Raw genomic sequence first — 22,865 nt, forward strand, 5'->3', positions numbered from 1 at the left:
CTCAGTGGCACACATAACAAATGCTATGAATAGGGTACTCATGGATTTTATACCACAATTGACTATGCCCTTCTTGGATGATGTTCCAATCAAAGGGTATGTAGTGGATGAAAAGAATGAAGAGATGGATGCTCATGGATGTAGATAGTTTGTTGCAGATCATATTGTGGGCATCCAAGGATACTTTTCAACTTGTACACCCACTTGTATGGTAAGCATGCTTTCTACTAGGCAAAGGAACCAAATTCCACATATGATTTTTTTGCAGTGAGTCATACTCTAACTGCATGGCCCTCTCCCAAGAGTGACTATCACCTTTGTATATGACCTCATTATAAGTAAGAGGCTCACTAGCATGTATCACCATAATATAATCCATAGAGGGCTCAAACTGTGCAAGTTGTTGTCTATCTCTAGTAGAGTGCCTCAAAAAAGGCTGTGGAGCATGTACATTGTGTGGAGCATCATGGACCTAGGCCACTGGAGCATCAACTCTGCTGTGCTGTAGGCTGTCTAGCTGGTTGTACAGTAATAGGAGACTCCTCTTGAAATATCACCCTGCATATCTAAATGACATGCTCAGGATGCTTATGCATTTTCTCTTCATAGAAGACAACATGGATAACCTTTTGAATTAGTGGATTCCATGGGTGATAGCCCATCTCACCTATATCTCCATAACCAGGAAAGATGCATTTTCAAGACTTTGGATCCAGATTATTGCACTTGTCATTGGGAACATTGCAAAAAACCTCACAAGTAAAGACGCACAAATGAGCACATGAGAAAGGTTTTCTAGACCATACATCCTTTACAACCTGATAGTCAAGAGTAGTACATGGGGATCAATTAATAAAGTGTATGGCAAAATTTGTGAGCACTATGTGCTTTATTTGGGCCATACAAAATAGTTTTCTGCACTGTGTACAATGCTTGTGTAAATAAGGACAAAGTATGCTTAAATCATAACACTGATACATGAAATAAATACATGATCGCATAATGAAAGCAACTGGTACAATCATGCCAAGATATCACTACTACATAGAAAATATCTACACAGATCACATGACCAAAAAAGAAGGGTGTGTGAGCTCCAGGGATCCAAGGGCGAGCTATAGATCATGACCATCTGAAAGCTCGTCCCACCGCAAAGGAGTATCGAATGGACTCTGCAAAAAAAGAAACAACTACACATCAGTCCGCCATACAATAATGCATTCTAATTAAACATGGTATCTACGGACAAGAAAGATGAGTGACTTACAGGGCCGCCGCGTCCATACAATCGGTCGGTCAATGTAGTGAGACCGTGCCTCTCAGCATATCGAGTCTCAAGGCCGGTCGGATCGCGATTTGTAATGGAGTGCTGCAAAGGAAATAAAATACTAATTGTTAGAAACACGATTTCAGTACAAAGGATATTGTAAAAAAATAAGCAAGCAAAACAAAAGAAAAACTTACAAAGTCCTCTAGATATATCCTGTGGCCACCACTCCCAAGATGATGGACCACTCCGACCTCTAGTCATGCCCTCGTCGCCTCGCGCTGCTTTGCAGCCCCACTCTTGATGAGTGCCTTGCATGCATCCGATCGTCTGTGTGACATATATGCACACATGCACTCCATCATCCAGCCCGTAGAAAACTCGGCATAAACTAGAAGGTCGATAGACATGTCACCACAAAAGGATGAGTCCACCTCATTCTCAAAGAATTCTTGGACTCCTGTATTTCCATCATTGTTACTCGATGTTGGCTCCTCTACATACTCCAAGCTTTCGGTGGCCTCCGCCCCTTGCAATATCGACCCCTCTATTTGCATATTGTCCTCATCTATGCGCGGAACATCGCTTTGATCATATACTCTCGCACTTTGGGGAGCTGAAGGTATAACATACCACCATCGAGGTTGTCAGGGGTTTGGATAGAAGATTACCTATTCACAAACACGTATAAGAGAGATTTAACTATTGTGATATGTACCATGTCGTAATACAATTAATAAAAAAATGAGTTCATGCACCTGTTCACAATGGACTGGCAACACAAAGGTGTTGTGCAAATCCGTCCATTTTTTTTCGGAATCTATTTTAAGAAATCCAGATGGACCTCATCAAACTATTGCTCCAACTCCTTCAAGTACCACTTTGAACCACTGCACAGTGTCATGGAGAAGCTACGCTAATCCACCATAACAATACTTTGCAAGTTCCCAAAATACTCCTTCTCATCTATAACCGTCTTTGGATCCATTGCTCATTATCGACTCTCTTGCTCGAACCTTGCCATGATACCACAGTCTGTTGTGGAGCGCATTTTGTCAATACGCTCCACGTGGAAATGCCGTCCGCGTGACCACGTTGCTCTATATATTTTGTGTTGTACATTGAAACACTCATTTAGTTGTCGCATATAAAATATAGATACGACAAACCCTAAACTTGTCATCACCTTTGGACTACATCCCCTCGAGAATTCCCACTCCTCGATTGAGACCTCCACCCCTTCGCAAGAGACGTTGCGGTCAAAGCTCCATGCAACCATCACGTTGACATAAACCACGGCATCTTCTCCATGCCCTCGGGATATCGAATCGGTCGATGGCGCATACTACGTCGAAATTCAGATCGCGCTTCCTCTCGATCTTGCCTAGCTTGCTGGTACCTAGCGAGCCACGTCTCCATAGAGGCATGGTGCAACATACAAAAGTGATTCACTTTCTCCTCCATTGCAACATCCATTCTTTTTTCTACCCCATTTCCAACCACCACATCTTTGATTAGTCTATCATCGTCCTTCAGCGACCATAGCATATTGTTGTCTGGATCCACCATTGGTAGCCATTGTGAAATATACACTAGCACCTCACACACCAACCAACCTTCAGCCATGCTACCTTTTGGCTGAGCTCGTTGTCGCACAAAGCCTTCTAGGGTTCTCATGAAGCACTCCATGAAGAACATACATCGCGTATGGACAGGTCCAGCAATCTCCACTTCATCTATAAGATGCATAAGAAGGTGGATTTGTATCGTGAGTATGCTGGTAGGCAGGTATTTCTCAAAGAGACAAACCGTCTCCACTGCTCCCCGCCTCGTGGATTCAATAGAGGATGTCTTAATCTTCTTCTGTGAGATCTGATGGGACCTGAAATGGGTTGGCACTGGCTATAGCACTAGCCGGACCTCATGCTCATGACACACAAATACCCTCACGGCCTCGCGGACCAGGAGTGTCAATCTAATACTGAAGGACAAACTGCCCTAAAGCTTAATTCCTGCATTTATAGTTTATAGTCCAACGTTTCCCTTAAACTCCTCAGAGGGAGATCCCAAAGTACTTAGGCATAACGCCTCGTCACATACATATAGGATTCACTCCACCGACTAATAGTCGGAGCCCCACTGCAGCTCTCCTACATCGCAGGGATTGGCCCTTTCATGCGCTACTAAACATATAACACATACGAGCACAAACTCCTCTCAAGGTACCAATATTTTACGTTCCAGGATATACCATTCCTCACTACAATTTCCCCCTTAGGACCCAATGACTAACCTACAGCTTAGGACATCCTCTCACGCTCATTGTTGGTCACAACCTAAGTAAAATAAGTGCCATGCATCCAAGAGGTTTTTCTGATACCTTTTAATTATTATGCTTAATGCAAATCGTGTATGGCTATGTGCTCAGACAAAAGAAAGATCAGCATCGTGCATGGTGCATAAAGCATTCTTTTCCATGAATTCCATTAACGCGTACTGCGTCGAAAGGAGGCACCGAGCCATATGCCCATGCTACCATCCTCTTTATTTAAACCGTTTCCTATATGCCAAGTGCAATGCATAAATCAAATCTTTTCTTTATCTTTCAATGTTTCAGCCCCTCTTCATCCAACTCTCAGTATTTTACATCATTGATTGGTTAGATAGGGTTTCTATGCATTTTTCCCTTTTAAAAGAACGATAAATAAACACAAAATATAGAAATCAAGGCCAACCTCGTGCTTTGCCATCGTTATACAGTGCACAAACATAGATATAATTTTTCCTAATTTTCCTCAGTCCATTTTTCATTTTTCCCTAATTTTAAACCCATTTTTTCTATTTTTGGATATTTTTCTCTATTTTTTTAATAAATAATGACTGAAAACGAAAGTTGATTGTGGGCTATGGCCCTTAGGTTCATTGACAGCAAAAACTCAGATTTAGTTGGTGTGACATATCATTTTTCTCATTTATATAGCAAAAGCCCCAATTTTACCCTTAAAACGCGTGTATTTTCATGTATTTTAACACTAATTCCGGCCATGTAGCCTTATATTTTCTGATTTTCAGGTTACAAACAGCTGAAACTCATGGCAAACAATGTCATAATGAACTTTCATCCCATATGAACGTTTCATAAAGCAAATAGCATAAAAAGATCATTTTTCTTCATAAAAATAGCATTACCGCTTATTTTCAGGTCTCGATTTCTTGGTCTTGATTAATGGGACTGATTTCCAGCATGTATTCAATGCTCATCATCTTCAAGAATAGTACTCTTCATGTCTTCATCCATCCGGAAGCAATCCGGTCTCATCCGGACAAGCTTTCCTCCACCATTCTTTATTGTCTTCTTCCACACAAGAACAGCCCCTTAAGGGAGAGAGAGGGAGGAGAGAGAAAGACTAGAATCAGAGATCTTCATCCAAGCCACCATTGAACGAGCAAAGGATGGTGATATGCTTGGCCCTCAGGGGGGAATCAAGGCCCAAGGTCTGTTCCATGGGTTGTATGCAACCCCCCAATCATGAGAGAGAGGAGAGAGGGCGCAAAATTTGGCGTGAAGATGATAGCACCTCCATCTCCTCCTTTATCTTCTCTCTCCACGTTTTTTCATCTTGTATGCTTAAAATTTTGAAGGGGGGGTCCAAACTCAAAAGGCATGCCCAATTTTGGCCTCCCAAGTGTCTACCTTTTCATATCTTGAACATTTTGTGGCCATTTCCCCGTCCTGGCTCCGATTCGAGCTTTGAAAAATCCTGGGCATCTAGCTTGACATCCCGCATTAACTAGAAACTCCTGACAACCGGCACGGCAATCTGAAAAATTATCAAAAATCAACAAGTGTTGCTCGGGCGCCTTTTAAGAGTCGTATTTCACTTGATGCTTAAAATCGTCTTAGCTGGAGCCGCCGCCTTCGACGTTGAACATTTTTCCCTTGATATTCGTAATTTTTAGCTATTTTTAAGCACTTCTCAGCATCAAAACTCCACTCTCATTGGCGACCATGGGATAGGGCGACTCAGCCCATCGAATCCCACAGTAGATCTGCACAAAACAACCAAAGGAAACATCAAGTTGATACAAAATGGATACATACTAAACACAACACAATGCTCACCCTACCCCCTGACAAAACCAAGGCATGACATCCACAAGGAGTAGGCCTAGCATAATCTGATAAAAGGTCCGAAGCTAGTTACTACCTGACTGCTCCAACACGGCCAAACTAAAAAGAACTTTCAAAGAGGTTGCCCTAAGTGGTGGTCTGAACTACCTACCTAACTAAGGACAACACAACCAGGAGCTCCTACTAGGCGAGGACTCCTATAGCCTGATCAAGAAGTATTTTCTTTTAGTACATTTCTTCTTTTAGGTTTTTATTTTCCATACTTGGGCATGTAAAAAGGAGGGAGCTGAGCGTAGTGACCCAAGGAGAACAAGCCATCGGCCTCAGGACCTGTCTCGGTACCCAAGCACCTACCAAGCCCTCGCAAGGCGACACTTAATCCTTTTTTGACGCTCACTTTTATTTTCACTCCAACCTTCCTTAATTTCTTCTTTTCCAGCAAGATGCCACCCCTAGGAAGACAAGGCATCGGCCCCGGGTCTGACTCGTCCCCAGGAACCTACCAGGCCTTCGCAAGGCGATGAGCAACTGCTTTTAAGGTTTTTTTTCCTTTCTTTTCTGGTTTGATAGGGGTTAGAACCCTTCTTTACACACCTTTGTATATATTTATTGTCTTTTGGGACATTCAGGGTTTCTTTTCCTTTATCATCATTATTTTTCTTCTTATGGTAGGCTTCTCTAACTACCTCACAACTAACAAGAACTCCTAGAACAGCCGCCTAGCAGGCTAGCAAAATAGGGTCACTAGGACTTCCATCTAAAACAGGTCTTTTGGTATCAAGCAATGTCTTTACAAGAGGCAACAACTACTCAGACCTCCCTCAAACATACTGAACCTAAACCTGGGACTTCATGCCTTGGATGCTGGTCCCCAACAAGAAAAGAAAAACCCCTTACAAGCACACAGACATATATAGCACAAAAACCACAGTACTCATAAAGAAGAGATATCACCTGGATAGGGCCACGAGAAGCTTCCGCGCAACAAAAGGCTCCTTCCAAGCTCTTCTTCCAAACCTGTCTAGCACAAAACTAAAACAAGAAACCATTAACCGCACCTGTACTAAACAGACAACTGGCCCTCTTGGCCTAATGAGATAAAGCACTTCACCACAAAACTTAATCGGCCCTCTTGGCCTAACGAAATAAAACAGTAACACCTCGCAAAACGGGCCCTCTTGGCCTAACGAGATAAAAGAAAATAGCACCTACACATCCCTCCCTGAAATAGCATAAATATACAATAATAGGCTCCTTTCCAAGGAGGAAAAACCAGGGCTTCCAGCCCAAGACTAAATGCATAAGGTTATGACCCATCCCTCCTACATATATAGTAAGAGGCGTACGCATAACATGTTGTCTAATCAATCTATGGGTCCAAGATAATAACGATAGATTGGTCGCGGCTACTCTTTGCATCACCCATATCAACCATCGTCTGCCATATATTGCATGCTCTGATAACATTCCCCATAAGCGACCGGGTCATGTTTCATCATTGATAACAATATCCAAACTAGGACCACAGTTAAAGAAAAGGTCTTCCTCATAAGCAAGATTTGCCAGCGAATTCGCAAACTGATTCCAGTAACGTGGAATCAGCTGAAAAGACACTCTCTCAAACTCCTCAAGTAGGGTCATAGCAGTTCGATGATACATACAAAGAATGGGATTCCGCACTGTGTAAGTTCCATCTAGCTGATTCAGGATCAACTGGGAATCCCCTTTTACTAACAATCGACGAATACCACCTTGTTTGGCAATATGCAGTCCCATAATCAAGGCTTTATACTCCGCCATATTGTTAGTGAATCCTACCCCGAGATAAGCAGCTAACTTCATCGTAACTCTACGTCAGGGATCTCAGATTACTACTCCAACACTCCCTTTTTTATTAGGGCCCCTGGACGCTCCATCAAAATATAATGTATACGTCCACAATGGGTTTACACAGCCTGCCATCACGAACTCCTCTATTCGTAATTATGACAGTCAAAATTTAGCATGTTAAGAGGATGAACTGACGGCTCCATCCCACCTTCTTCATTAAACTCAACAGGGATACTCGTCAACAGTCGTAAGTAGTGATGGTAGAAGACTTTGATCTCCCACACAAAGGTTCCGTCTTCTTGCTTAATCACTTTGTATACTTTGCTCCACCAGATGAGTTTCCCCTGATGGTATCTCTGCTCCAGATATGGGTGCTCCAAATAAGGAATTAACCGCCCCATCAACCAGCTTTTAAGCTCTTTTGCAGGTCTCAAATCATCCCCAGCATGGACTTGCAATGCATTTTCTTTGTATTAGCATACTTAGAAATAATAAGGTTTAATCTTATTAAGATTAACCTTATTTTTAAACTCTACTCCCAGTAGATCAGCTAATAGGGCCATAGACCTATTTTTTCCTAGCCTAACAATCTTGTAGGGCCCATCCCATTTAGGTTCCAACTTCCCTAGAAATAGCTCCCTACGCACATCATAATATAAAACTAATTTCCCTTTTTTAAAGGTATACTTCTTCGCTTTAAGGTCATGCAACTGCTTCATCCGATGTTTAGCTACCTCCTGGTGTAATAAGCTCTACAACTTTAGCTCATCCAGGTGGGCTATGGTCGTGAAACGTTCAAAAAGGGAATCTTCATTTCCCAAGGAGTGGTTAATTGCAAACCTTATGGTTGGCAATTCAATTTCAAGGGGTAACACACACTCTTCCCCATAAACCAATTTAAATGGAGTATGGCCGGTAGCTCGCTTGAACATGGTATTGTACGCCCATACTGCCACATACAACTTCCTATCCCAGTCTCGTTTCTTCTCAGAGACTATCTTAGACAAGATCCCCACAAGCTGCTTATTAGTACTTTCAACTTGTCCGTTTGCTTGCGGATCATAGGGGGTCATTTTATTATGCTTGATTTGCCAAGCTTCTGTCAAGGTTTTAATCACTTTGTTCAAAAAATGGGTTCCACGGTCCGACACTAGTTCCTTCGGGGAACCGAAACGGCAGATAATCTGCTCTAAAAGGAAACTTGCAGTCTCTTTTCCATTGTCTTGCCTCGTCGCCCGCACTTCTGACCATTTTGTAAAATAATCAGTTGCTACTATAATGTATCTTTTATGGGTAGTAGACGACGGGGTGATAGGACCCACAAAATCAATGCCCCACTTCTCAAATGAAAGAATAGCCATGATAGGCGTAAGTGGGTGTTTCCTATTTTCTCTACTGTCATGCCTTTGACAGGTATCACATCTCTTCACATACTCAAAGGAATCTTGGAAGATGGATGGCCACCAATGCCCAGCTCTTAAAGCTTTCTGCGTCGTCAACCGTCCTGCAAAGTGCCATCCACATGCAAAGTCATGGCACTCTTCTAAGATAAAAGGAACCTCGTCAGGCATCACACATCGGCGATAGATATCATCAACACCTTGCCGATATAGTGTCCCTGCGATCAAGGAAAACTTCAAAGCCTGTTGTTTAATTTTCCTCTTTTCTGACTTTGATAAACCGGCTCCCGTATCTCCTGTTGATAGATAATGTGTAATAGCAACATACCAAGATGGAATAGAAGCTGTATCAATTTTAAACATTTCCTCAATATCACTCCCTTCAGCCAAAGTCTCTTTCGGCTCCTCGAAATCCACAAGGCATTCCACAATACCCTACAGCCTCGGTGGCTTACTCTTAATCTCATAATCGAACTCCTGCAAAGTGATTAACCACTTTGCCAAACAGTCAGGCGGCTGCAGCCTGTTCATAAGCAATCTAAGCCCTTCCGGCTTCGTATAGAATACTACCTTCTCATAGAGGATGTAGTGCCTAAATTTCTTAGTCCCAAAGACCATCGCAAGACACAACTTCTCCATGTAGGTATAATTGATCTCTCTGAAATGCCCAATTTTCGACTAGCAAAAGCTATCGGATGATACCACTTTTCCTCCCAAATATGGGCTAAACAACAGCTTATACTATGCATGGTGGCTGCTGAAAATATATAGAACACCTCGCCTCTTTTAGGTGCTTTTACTAGCTCCCGTTTCACATCCTCGAAAGCTACCTTACAAGGGTCGCTCCATTCAAATAGACAGCTAAAGTATAATAAGTTCGTTAATGGCAACGTCCTTTCTGCCAAGGCATTTATAAACCTCTGATAGTACCCTATCAATGAAAGCTATGAACCTCTTTCGGAGTACTGGTGGACTCATAGCAACTATAACCTTGATCTTTTCAGGATCAATTGCTATTCCTACTGAACTGACCACATGGCCTAGCAATAGCCCATAAGGTACTCCAAAGACACACTTCCGTGGGTTAAGAGCGATACAAAATTGTCTGCAACGCTCAAAGCACTTTCTTAAAATAACCAACATCCTTTCCCTTACAGTGGCTAACCCCATGTCATCAATAAATACTTTCAACTCATCTGGGAAAATGTCACCAAAGGTCTTGTCTGCTGTTCGTTGCCACGATCCAAGTGCATTGCATAAACCAAAGGCCATCACATGGTACGCAAAAGTACCAAAGATAGTAATAAAAGTTGTTTTCAACTTGTCTTCTTCTGCAATTGCCATCTGGTTATATCCCGCAAAGCAATCCATGAATGAATATATCTCTCTACCCGCTAATTGATCTAAAATCTGGTCAATAAATGGCAACGGGTAGTAATCTTTAACCGTCTGCTTATTCAGCTCTCTAAAATCTACACATAATCGGATCTGGTTGTTTTTCTTCTTCCTGATAACAACTGGTAAACACCATTCTGTATGTTGTATAGGGAAGATTAAACCAACTTTCCGCAACTTCTGTAATTCCTCAAACAACCCATCCCTCAATTCAAAAGGCATACGTCTTACCTTCTGACACACAGGATGACTGCCTTCTTTTAGAGGAATAGTATGAACAGCTAGGCTGGGAGGAATGCTTCTCAGCTCATCATAACTCCAAGCAAAGATGTCGCGGAATTCTTGAATCAAGGACACATAGTCCTCCCTTTCTGCTGAACTGAGCATGTAACATAATTTAATTGGCCGCGAATCATTCGGCGTGCCAAGGTCTAACTCAATCACATCCGCGTCTCTTATCTTATCTTGCGGCTCTATCGGCTCATTTAGAGTTATCTGATAGATATCCTCTGTAGTGGACCCCTCTTTAGATTCATCACTGGATGATGTCTCACTACCAGATGGATTCTGCTGTCTCTAATTCAATAGAAGATAAAGGAGCTCTCTCACTTTGAGGAGACTCAAGATAAGCATCGACTATTACTCGATTAGCACCTCTACCTAAAACCACACGACCAGCGGGTATATCGACTTAACAATCTGTTCGTAAGATCCAAGGCCTACCTAGCAAAACTCAATAGCTAGGACGTCCTGCAAATCTTATCACCCTAAAGTCCAAGAAGCATTCTACACTTGCCACTGTAACATGGACTCTAGTAACGCAACCTTCTGGTTGTCTCAGACTATCATTAGCCATTCTAAGAAGGGTGAAACTTTCTTTTTGGATGCCTAGACCCAGCCTCTCCATCAACTCTGAACTCATGATATTGACGCAGGACCCAGTGTCTACAATGGCATGTTCCACTAATATTCCATCTACATAAGCTGGAACCCTAAGGCAATTCTTTTCAGCATGATCAAACCAATCTTCCTCTACTCGTGCTATGCCCAAAGGTTCTACAATATACCCAATACGTAGGATCTTCTTAAATTCCTTGCGTACTCCTGGAGATAATTTAATCAATTGCAAGAGGTTCACATCTGGTTTAACTTCTCAAAGAGAACTTGCTAAATCAAAGTCATGATAAGTAGCCAAAGCTCTCTTTTCTTGCCAAACCATCCTCTCTTTTGGTCTTTGGACCGGTTTTGGTGCTTCTTTCTTGGCTCTTTCCTTCTTTCTTGGCACTTCCTCATCCTTCTTAGGATCGACTTTCTTGTCAACGGGCCTTAGAGGTCCACCTTCCACTCCTATCCCTTTGCTTAGGGTTTGCATTATCTTTACTTAGGGCTTTGCATTATCTTTGTCAACCTCTTTAGCCTTTTGGCCTCTCGTCACGGCTCTTAAGTTAGAGGTTTCAGCATCATTGACTCGTACAGCCTCAATAAGTTTGACTCCGTTGCCTTGTGGCAACTCTTCTATAGTTGTTTTTCCCCTCTGCAATATTTGTCTTGGTGCATCATTCTGCTGTAAGTTATTTCCTTACGCTCTATGATTCACTGGGCCCGGCTATTTACTCCCTTGTTGGAGGAAACTAATCTTACTCCAACAGGTAGCAGCTAAATGGCCTGACTTCCCACAAATGTCACATTTCACATTTGGACAGTTTCTGGGGAAGTGTTGTCCACCACACCACTTACAACTGAATCTAGAGGGTCCACCCTCTTCAGGGCGTCGACTCCCTATCAGAATTTGTTACTTCTTTAAGAAATTAACGTCGACAGCTATTTGTTGATATTGTTCGAAAATAATATCAGTATAATGCTTCATCATATCCTTGACTTTGCCAAGGACATTAGATGCACTCGACTCGTAGCCTCGATCGTCAACCCGTCGTTCCATTGGCCTAACAATCTGATTTGGCATTGGCTGTTGACCCACAGGAACAACATTAGAATTCAAAACTTGGCCTCCAACATTTGGTGGAGCCAATTGACTTGCCATAGGCATAATCACACTGGGAGGAGCTGGCAATAAAGGCACATTCTGAACCACGCTCCCCCTCCCATTAGGGTTAGTCATAGGCATCCCTTGACTTCCATTCATCAATGATGGATTGCCACCAGTTATTAAACCCCCATTAACATTCATTTGAGAGGAGTAGGCCGTTTGTAATCGTGCTTCTACTCCCTCTGCCCACGTAATAGCGGTGTCTATATTTGCCAAGGCCACACTGCTCAATTGTACTTGGATATTAAAATCCAACCCATGCAAAAAGTATTGCAATTGGGAAGCTGACAGAATGGGAATGTAAGTTTGCAACTTACGAAATACTTCCTTCAACTTCTTGGCATAAGCTTTCACGTTCTCATGAGGGTCTTGGCATGTTACATTCAAGACCCGCAACCAATATTGGCCACCACTTTTAGGGGCATATTCCGCTCAAGCTGCATAGAATTGATCAATTGTGGTTATGGTCCCAGACTCTATGTTGTGATACCATACCGCAGCCCTTCCTTTTAACGTCATATTAAAGAACATCATGAGATGTCCCTCATCTTGGATGCGATAATTGAACATCAATCTTTGGAACTCACAAATGTGAAATTCTGCATCCTCTTCCGCTAACCCATTAAAAATGGGCAAGGGAACTCCTAATGCTGGTAAATCTGGCATCCCTGTAGGAATTGCAATAGGTTGTGCCATAGTGACAATCGAATTAATAATAGGAGCTTGAACGGTGTATTCACCCCCCCACTTGAAGTGGGTAGACTTGGTGGAGAAGAGGAAGAACTTACACTTCTTCCTGCACCTAACGGACTATATAGAGCAGTTGGGTTACTAATACCACTGCCTCTTATATGTACCGGGATACTCCTTTGAGGAGAATAACGACTCACAATCTCTAACCGCCGTCTAGCCCTCTCAGCATATTTTGTTTTTCGGATTTCAGCTTGACGGTCCTTGTCAGAGGACATAAACCAACTTCCTTTTGGTCCCTAAAGACCCTAGATCTGAAAACCACCACTTATAGGCAGCTCCCGGCAGACGCACCACTGATAGGACCTGAAATGGGCTGGCACTAGCTATAGCACTATCCGGACCTCATGCTCATGACACACAAACACCCTCATGGCCTCGCGGACCAGGAGCGTCAATCTAATGCTGAAGGACAAACTGCCCTAAAGCTTAATTCCTGCATTTAGAGTTTATAGTCCAATGTTTTCCTTAAACTCCTCAGAGGGAGATCCCAAAGTACTTAGGCATAATGCCTCGTCACACACATATAGGAGGCACTCCACTGACTAATAGTCGGAGCCCCACTGCAGCTCTCCTACATCGTAGGGATTGGCTCTTTGATGCACTACTAAACATATAACACATACGAGCACAAACTCCTCTCAAGGTATCAATATTTTACGTTCCAGGATATACCATTCCTCACTACAATTTCCCCCTTAGGACCCAACGACTAACCTATACTTAGGACATCCTCTCACGCTCATCGTTGGTCACAACCTAAGTAAAACAAGTGCCATGCATCCAGGAGGTTTTTCTGATATCTTTTAATTATTATGCTTAATGCAAATCGTGTATGGCTATGTGCTCAGACAAAAGAAAGATCAGCATCGTGCATGGTACATAACGCATTCTTTTCCATGAATTCCACTAACACGTACTGCGTCGAAAGGAGGCACCGAGCCATATGCCCATGCTACCATCCTCTTTATTTAAATCATTTCCTATATGCCAAGTGCAATGCATAAATCAAATCTTTTCTTTATCTTTCAATATTTCAGCCCCTCTTCATCCAACTCTCAGTATTTTACATCATTGATCGGTTAGATAGGGTTTCTATGCATTTGTCCCTTTTAAAAGAACAATAAATACGCACAAAACATAGAAACCGAGGCCAACCTCATGCTTTGCCATTGTTATACAGTGCACAAACATAGATATAATTTTCTCTAATTTTCCTCAGCCCATTTTCTATTTTTCCCTAATTTTAAACCCATTTTTGGGCATTTTTCTCTATTTTTTTGAATTAATAATGACTGAAAATGAAAGTTGATTGTGGGTTGTGGCCCTTAGGTTCATTGACAGCAAAAACTCAGATTTAGTTTGGTGTGACATATCATTTTTCTCATTTATATAGCAAAAACTCCAATTTTACCCTTAAAACGCGTGTATTTTCATGTATTTTAACACTAATTCCAGCCATGTAGCCTTATATTTTCTGATTTTCAGGTTGCAAATAGTTGAAACTCATGGCAAACAATGTCATAATGAACTTTCATCCCATATGAACAAAGTTTCATAAAGCAAATAGCATAAAAAGATCATTTTTCTTCATAAAAATAGCATTACCGCTTATTTTCAGGTCTCGATTTCTTGGTCTTGATTATGGGACTGATTTCCAGCATGTATTTAATGCTCAGCATCTTCAAGAATAGCACTCTTCATGTCTTCATCCATCCGGAAGCAATCCGGTCTCATCCGGACAAGGTTTCCTCCACCATTCTCCATTGTCTTCTTCCACACAAGAACAGCCCCTTAAGGGAGAGAGAGGGAGGAGAGAGAAAGACTAGAATCAGAGATATTCATCCAGGCTACCATTGGACGAGCGAAGGACGGTGATATGCTCGGCCCACAAGGGGGAATCAAGGCCCAAGGTCTGTTCCATGGGTTGTATGCAACTCTCCAATTATGAGAGAGAGGAGAGAGGGTGCAAAATTTGGCTTGAAGATGATGGCACCTCCATCTTCTCCTTTATCTTCTCTCTCCACGTTTTTTCATCTTGTATGCTTAAAATTTTGAAGGGGGCCCAAACTCAAAAGGCACGCCCAATTTTGGCCTCCCAAGTGTCCACCTTTTCATATCTTAACCATTTTGTGGCCATTTTCCCGTCCTGGCTCCGATTCGAGCTCTGAAAAATCCTGGGCGTCCGACTTGACATCCCGCATTAACTGGCAACTCCTGACAACCTGCACGGCAGTCTAAAAAATTATCAAAAATCAACAAGTGTCGCTCGAGCGCCTTTAAGAGTCGTATTTCACTTGGTGCTTAAAATCATCCTAGTTGGAGCCGCTGCCTTCGACGTTAAATATTTTTCCCTTGATATTCGTAATTTTTAGCTATTTTTAAGCACTTCTCGGCATCAAAACTCTGCTCTCAAGATCCATTGCACTAAAATCGACAACCTATAAATGGCCCCGCATATTTCTGGAGTAAGGCATCCTGCGATCGCGATCAATAGTACAAACTGCCACAAATGAGAATGCATTATGAACAATGACTACACTCCAAATAGCAAAATGCACACGTCACTTACAATCTATTCGTAGTACAAGCCTGACATATCTTATACCAATCATGGGATTTTAGCCTTGATAATTGGTCGACTTTAGAAAACGCAGACCTAAGAGAACGCATCATACTCGTTGGAGTGTAGATAGACTTGACTATTTGCTTCACAATGCGCTCTTCTTTAGTGGACAAAACCCAAGGAGCGTGAGGTAGCTACACGCGACCATCAACACTCAACTACGACCAAAGTGCCTCCATCTTGCCTACCTCCTTCAAATCCATTCGTACCCCTATAGTGTCTCTCTTTCATGTGATGTGGTCCCATAGCAAGATGCCCACGTTCTTGAAAATATGCATGGGATCTAACAAGTGGTTGATCTGTAAGTGGGTTCAATATGGCAACTCGTAGAAAATTGAGAACCGTCGCATTCCGTTTGGATGTGACTCTGCGTGGACCATTTTCAGCTCATACCAGCTTTGGGCATTCATACGTGTTGGAGATCGTCCAAGAAAACCTTCCCTGAGTTTATGGCCCTCTGGCAAGAAAGCAATGTGTCCTTGATATACTATCTTCTTCATGGTTCGTGACCTTCGGGAGTCTAACTGTGGCCCGCACAATGGACATGCATGATAACCTGAGCTAACCGGACATGTCCCAATACCTTTATCTAGTGAATATAAACTTGAACGAGCTATGATAGATATTACCAACGAGAACGGAAGCCTATTTACTTGAGCACTCCCCGAATCCCAAAAAGTCATGCATCGTCCACATGAGAATGGCTCGAATATTGGCGGCATCAGCTTGCTCATATCTTGCACCGTGACGCCCTCCTCCCACAAAATCTTAAACTCATCGACTAATGGACGAAGATATAAGTCCATATTTTTTACTTTGTCGCGGTCAGGGACGAGTAAGCTAAGGATGAGATGTCCTTTCTTCATAGAAAGCCATGGAGGGATATTGTAGTTAACAAGGACTATAGGCCACACACTATAAGAAGTTAAGCGCAGACCGAATGGGTTCACACCATCCATTGCAAGACTGAGCCGAAGATTCCTTGGCTCTCGAGAAAAACCTGGGAATGTAGAGTCAATGTGGCTCCATGCGCATAAATCTGCTAATATTCATTGAACTCCATCTATGGACCTATTTTATGCATGCCACATTGTCAAGCTCACCATGCCGAACGTATGAAACATGTGGTTTATGTGGGGGATAAGTGGAAAGTGTCTAAGAACTTTTTGAGGGATGGTTTGCCCTTACAAGTCCTGTCGATACCTGTGAGAACCACACTTTGGACATGTCTCCATAGTCTCGTATTCTCCTCGAAACAGTATACAATCGTTGATACATGCATGGATGATGTTGTAGTCCATGCCAAGCTTTCATAAAACATGTCATGCATCATCACGAAAGTCAAGCATGGTATTTGCAAGTGGTAATATATGATACTTCAGTAACCTGAAAAAATTCATAAAACACCTTGAAAAAGCACAAATGTTTTTAATGATAGTGCCGAAAGAATCAACGAAGCATACGTACAAGATATCTAATCAACTCGGTGACACTCGCATCGCTCCACCCGTATTTTATTTGCACACTTAGGAGTGCAAGCAGTGTCTTCAAGCGAGATACTCGGCATCCATCATATAATGGTATGGATACTTCCTCTCTAAGCGGATCAGAAATCTCGATATCCATGGGAATCAATGCATCGATCATTGCCTCCATCTCAGGCTCCAAGATTGTAGGTAAGTCTGGAAGGCTGTCTGTCTCCTCTGGTATTGAGGGTATAGATTGGGCAGTACCTTCCAAGTGGTGGATTGGCTCAGGCACTCCATCCATCACATGCCCACGAACTCTTCTAATTGGCCACAAAGGGTGCACTCCTCCTTGGGACGAGACGTCACCTCCCTGGATAGAAAATTTGCTAGCCACACCCAATCTTTTTATATATGGTATTCAATTAGCTTATGAGTACAATGCATGATTGATATTAACTTTTCTTATCGTTTGCTGAAAATCCAAGATCCCTTGATCAATTATCTCAAATTAAAACTTGTCAAAGCATCATACGTGTTCTATAGACAATCGACGTTTTCGTCTAATTACTACCTTACATTGAGAGCAAGGATATGGGACATGCTAATTAAGATGCACCTCACGATCTTAAACATCAAGACCTTCATCGCCATTCATTTTTTCTATGTTACGACAAACAATTTGTTTTTTTTTATCGTTCTTTTTTTCTTTCTTAAATTGTTTGAGAAGGGATTTCTTCTCTTGTAACTCAACAAAAATTAACATATGTAAAGTCTCCATCCACCCATCCACAAATTAATGTACGTCGGAGTGTTTCTCGTCTCGCGGTGTTGCACCAGATCTCGCCACCACTCTCTCTTTGTTTTTTATCCATTCATTATCTCCTCTCCTTCCATCTCTCTCTCCTTTTCTCCTTCTTTATTATGACGTATGTTTATTCCCTCTCTCTCGTTCCTTCTTCATTTTTCTCTTCCTCTCCCTCTCTCATTTTCTTTAACAAAACATATATCTCTCTCTCTCTACTTCTACTACTTATTCTTCTACTACTACTACTACTACTACTACTACTACTACTACTACTACTACTACTACTACTACTACTACTACTACTACTACTACTACTACTACTACTACTACTACTACTACTACTACTACTACTACTACTACTACTACTACTACTACTACTACTACTACTACTACTACTACTACTACTACTACTACTACTACTACTACTACTACTACTACTACTACTACTACTACTACTACTACTACTACAAAAAATAAGAAAACTAGACAACAACTCTTTTTCTCCTTCTTTATTATGATGTATGTTTATTCCCTCTCTCTAGTTCCTTCTTCACTTTTCTCGTCCTCCCCCTCTCTCATTTTCTTTAACAAAACATATATCTCTCTCTACTACTACTACAATCATAACTACTACTACTGCTACTACTACTACTACTACTACTACTACTACTACTACTACTACAAATAAGAAAACTAGACAACAATAAACAAGAAAACAAAAAAAATATTACTACTACAACAATAACAAACAAGAAAACCACTACTACTACTACAACCACGACTACAATGACTACGACTACGACCACGACTATGACTACGATCGTGACCATGACCACGACCATGACCATGACCACGACCACGACCATGACCACTACCACTATAATAAATAAGAAAATAAGAAAAAACTACTACTACTACCACTACTATAACAACAACAACAACAAAATAAAAAAACTAGACAATAATAAACAAGAAAAGAAAAAAAACTATTACTACTACTACTACAACAACAACAACAAACAAGAAAACGACCACTACTATTACAACCATGACTATGACAACTATGACTAAGACCACAACTATGACTACGACTAAGACCACGACCATGACCATGACTACGACAACGACTACCGCTACCACTACCACTACCACTATAATAAACAAGAAAAGAAGAAAAAAAACAACAACTACTACTATTACAATAACAATAAATAAGAAAAGAAGAAAAAACTACTACTATTTTAAAAAAAATAAAAAAACTAAACAATAGTAAACAAGAAAGGAAAAAAAACTACTACTATTACTACTACTACTACAAACAAGAAAACAACCACCTCTCCCTCCTCTCTCTCCCTCCCTCTCCCTCTCCCTCTTCCTCTCCCTCTCTCATTTCATCTCCCTCCCTCTCCCTCTCCCTCTCTTTCTCTCTTTTCCTATTATGTTTAATATTTCCCTCTCTTCCTCTCCCTCTCTTTCCTCTTCCTCCCTCTCCCTCCCTCTCTCATTTCCTCTCCCTCCCTCTCCCTCTTCCTCTCCCTCTCTCATTTCCTCTCCCTCTCTCAATACACATGAATTTTAATAAAAACAAGTAAAAGAGAAAGAGAAAACGCAAAAACAAAGCAAGAAGGAACAATGCACTCACCGTAAAGGCTCGAAGAAGGGTTCGGTGGCTCCTCTTCGCCCTCTATACACTTCCTCCTCTTCTTTGCGAATGGCGGCGGCGGCGGTGAGAAGCTTTCCTTCTCCCTCTTTCTCTCTTTCTCTCCCTCTCCCTCTCAAATGCAAGATGTTCGCTCTCCCTTTCGCTCTCTCTTTCATGTATGCGCACAAAATAACATGCTCAGGTTTCGGCCCATGTTTTTTTCGTCTAAGTACCGACGCAAATAGCGACGCCGCTATTTTGTGTCGGAAAGTGCCATTGCTATACCTCCATATCCTTGTAGTGGTCATGGGCAATAATCACACCCAAAAGGGAGCACAAAGCTTTAGCCTATACTCTTGCTTGACATAATTATTGATAAAGATGGATAAAACAAGGGTTTGGGATTAGAACATTGGCCTAGTTGCGGGTATGTTTGTTTTATGATAGTGTTAGGTTTTATAGAGGCCTTTCAAAGCACCACAAAAATATTAGAGTAGTTATTATCAATATATCATTAATTTCCTATTGTAGAGATGACAGGGGCTTTTTGAAATATTGAGATATGAAAAATGGCCAAGGGCAAAGGATTTTAGGCATGTTTTATGCATTTTGTAATATGCAAAATCATTAGGAACTTTCACCACCTATAGCCAATGAGCAAAAATACAGACAATAGCAAGTTCCATTAAAGGTAGACTTAACATTTAGCATCCCTTCCTTCCCTTGCGTGGAAAGGATATCGCTTGAGTCGTTTTGTGCATTGTGGTTCTTTAGAAAGGTTTCACCATAAGCCTCTTTGACAAGGTTGGGTCCGTTGGGCTCTAATTAATGCCATTCAAGGGAAAAGATACACAAAATGTACACAAGAAAGAAAATTAAAAGCTCCCTTTCACCCAAAGCTTTAGTTAATCTATACTACTTCTTTATTTTGGTTGTTGGCCCGATGAACTCCCGAACCTCCATTTTTGGCCCCAAGCCTCTTCTCTCCCCCAAGCTTAGATTTGAATTTGAATTTGCCCCATAATCATCTATGGTTAAGTTGTTGAGGTCATTAATGCATTAATACATGCACAATGTCTTTTCTCTCTTTGCTTCTTTCTTTCCCATTTTGGTGTTTGCAGGCAGGTGGGTGGTGCAGGGAGCAAGCTCGGGATCATGTAGATAGCAGGCGTGGTGCATGTCGTCTTCCGCAAGGTGGTGCAAGCAGCTCTCTCTCTCTCTCTCTCTCTCTCTCTCTCTCTCTCTCTCTCTCTCTCTCTCTCTCTCTCTCTCTCTCTCTCTCTATCTATCTATCTATCTATCTATCTATCTATGCGTGTCGTTGTGCCTGCCACTATCATCATTGGCATCGTCCCCGACCTCTCCGCCCCTGATCGCTTAGCCCACCACCACTCTCTCTCCCCCCCATGGTCAACAATACGTGGTTGGGCGGTCGTCGTCATCATCCGATCGCTGTCTCTCTCTCTCTCCCCCCCGACCACATGGCATCGTAGTCGATGCCACATGGTAGAGAGAGAGAGAGAGAGAGATAATAAGTTTTAGTTAATTAATTAGGCAGTTAATTAGTTAGTTTTAGTCTTAGTTATATTATACATATAGTTAGTTATTTAATATTATAGTTATTATTTTATTATTATTCAATTTAGTTTAATTAATTAATCATGTAGTTAATTAGTTAGTTTTAGTCTTAGTTATATTATTGTTATATTATATTTATACTTAGTTATTTTACATTATAGTTATAGTTATTATTTATTAGTTATTATTTAATTTTATTATTCAATTTAGTTTATTTTGATTTCGATATAGATCAATTGATTTAAATTACTTATTATTATTATTATTTAGTTAATATTATAATATTATTAAGGTTAATAATTAGTTAAATAGTTAGTAACTATTATTATTATTATTATTTAGTTTTTATTAACATCAATAATTAGTTAATAGTTGTTTGTTGATTTATTATTAAAGTTATTATTTTATTGATAATAATAGTAATTACTTCAAGTTAATATAGATTCATAGTTACATGGTTATAGTTATAGTTATAATTATTATGATATTAATATAATATATAGAAAATAATAAAATAATATATATAATAATATCATGTGATATCATTAGTATTAGTGTTAGTATAGTAAAATAATTAACCTTTAAATAATTATTAATAAATAATGAATTGCTATTATTAATTAATATTGATTAGTTAGTTGATTAGTATTAGTCTTAGTAATAATAATAATTAATTGTTATTAAGTCATACTTATTAATACTTAGTGGATGACACTACAAGGATACGGAGGCATAGCAATTGCGCTTTCCGACTCAAAATAGCGGTGTCGCTATTAGCGTCGCAAATAGCGACGGTCCTTAGACGAAAAAACATGGGCCGAAACCCGAACGCGTTATTTTGCGCAAACGGAATGAAAGAGAGAGCGAAAGGGAGAGCGAACTCCATCTTGCATTTGAGAGGGAGAGGAGAGAAAGAGAGAAAGAGGGAGAAGGAAAGCTCCTCACCGCTGCCGCCGCCATTTGCGAAGAAGAGGGGGAAGTGTACGGAGGGCGAAGAGGAGCCGCCGTCGCAAAGAGGAGCCGTTGAATCCATCCTCAGGCCTTTGCGGTCAGTGCATTGTTCCTTCTTGCTTTGTTTTTGTTTTTTCTTCTTTTCTTTTACTTCTTTTTGTTAAAAATCATGTGTATTGAGAGAGGAAGAGGAAGAGAGAAAAGGAAAGAAGGAATGAGAGAGAGAGAGAGAGAGAGAGAGAGGAAGAAAACATTAAACATAACAAGGAAAGAGAGAAAGAGAGGGAGAGGGAGGGAGAGAGAGATTGTTGTTATTGTTGTTGTTGTTTTATTTCTTCTTTTCTTTTTTTCTCATTTATTGTTATTGTGGTAGTGGTAGTAGTAGTAGTGGTAGTGATCGTGGTAGTGGTAGCGGTAGTGGTAGTGGTAGTTACTATTTAATTTCTTTTTTTCTTGTTTGTTGTTGTTGTGGTAGTCGTAGTAGTAGTGGTGGTGGTGGTAGTGATAGTAGTAGTTGTTATTGTTTAATTTCTTCTCTTCTTGTTTGTTGTTGTTGTGGTAGTCATAGTCATGGTCATAGTCATCGTAGTCATGATTATAGTAGTAGTACTAGTAGTAGTAATAGTAGTTTTCTTGTTTGTTGTTGTAGTAGTAGTAGTAATTTTTTTTCTTTTCTTGTTTATTGTTGTTTAGTTTTCTTGTTTGTTGTTGTTGTTGTTGTAGCTTTTTATTCTTTTCTGGTTTGTTGTTATTGTAGTAGTAGTAGTAGTTGTTGTTGTTGTTGTTTTTGTTTTTGTTTTTGTTTTTTCTTCTTTTCGTGTTTATTATAGTGGTAGTAGTAGTGGTAGTGGTTTATTGTTATGGTAGTCGTAGTCATCGTAGTCATGATTGTAGTAGCAGTGGTGGTGGTGGTTTTCTTGTTTGTTGTGTTTTTTTTTCCTTTTCTTTTCTTTTCTTGTTTATTGTTGTTTAG

This window comes from Lygodium microphyllum, chromosome 3 (genome assembly GCF_053477565.2).
Source record: "Lygodium microphyllum isolate KBCC chromosome 3, Lygodium_microphyllum_v1.1.10, whole genome shotgun sequence".
NCBI classification, from domain to species: domain Eukaryota; kingdom Viridiplantae; phylum Streptophyta; class Polypodiopsida; order Schizaeales; family Lygodiaceae; genus Lygodium; species Lygodium microphyllum.